The following is a 1,021-nucleotide window of genomic DNA, read 5'->3' as shown; positions in this document are numbered from 1 at the left end:
CTGCATAGACCCCGAGGTCAAGGGTCACAGGTGCAAGTCGTGGGCCAAGGAATGTTACATAACCTCCAGAATTGCCAGTGCTTATGGAGAAGGTACCTGCTAATTTAAAGAGGCTAGAGAAGCGTCTGTCATTAAGCCCAAGGTCATGGTACAGTGGATAGCTATGGTGAGAAAAAAATATTGCAGTTTGCAGACTTGTACTTGGAGTATGCATGTGTAAATCTGGAGCCTCTAGAACTGACAGGTTTAATCGTCAAACTGTGTGCTTGTACCATCTCAGGGAAGCTGTTTGCAAAGTTCTAAAAAAATGTGCCAATCAACTGGTTGCTGATGTCAGAGCTTGCATGATTTCTGCTTCTCCTCAGTTCCTCCCCACAGCTGCGTCTCCTTGACTCCCAGCTGCAGCTCAGCTGGTGCCACCCCATTCCCTGAGCCGAATCCTTCTTGCTGCCAACAGGGCTTCCAGGTAATCTGGCAACACCCACCCTGGTATCTCAGCCAGCTCTGCTCTAAGTCTGGTCTTGCCACCTTGAGCCTTGAGAGCTGGGGTCTACCTTTCTGATGGCCCTGAATGCATTTTTATTGTCACCTTGCTTGTCCAGATTTTCCAAATAATTTTTTGTTAGATTCTATGTACTCACCTAGAAAGAGTCAGGATGTCCTGTTCTTTCCTCCACGTGTCAAAGACTTTCTTAGATTATGGGCTACATCTAAATAATGAGGCTTTTCACTTCCACATGTTGGTATAGACAGTGGAGATAATGTGGGCTTTGAAATAAGGCAGATTTAGGTTCCAATTTCATCTGGGCTTTTTCTTATCTACGTGGCATTGGACATGTGGGTCATTTTTCTCATCTATAAAGTGGGAATGTTAATAATAACATGGCAGTGTGTTACATCCTGAAGGAAAATAGACAAATAGATTGGAGGACCTAGCACAAAGTAGCTGCAAACACATGAACAACAATGACACAATAATATTAACAGTGCTATTATTTTTTGAGCATTTATCATGTATCCA

This window comes from Myotis lucifugus, unplaced genomic scaffold (genome assembly GCF_000147115.1).
Source record: "Myotis lucifugus unplaced genomic scaffold, Myoluc2.0 scaffold_17, whole genome shotgun sequence".
NCBI lineage: Eukaryota > Metazoa > Chordata > Mammalia > Chiroptera > Vespertilionidae > Myotis > Myotis lucifugus.
This window is presented reverse-complemented; position numbering follows the sequence as displayed.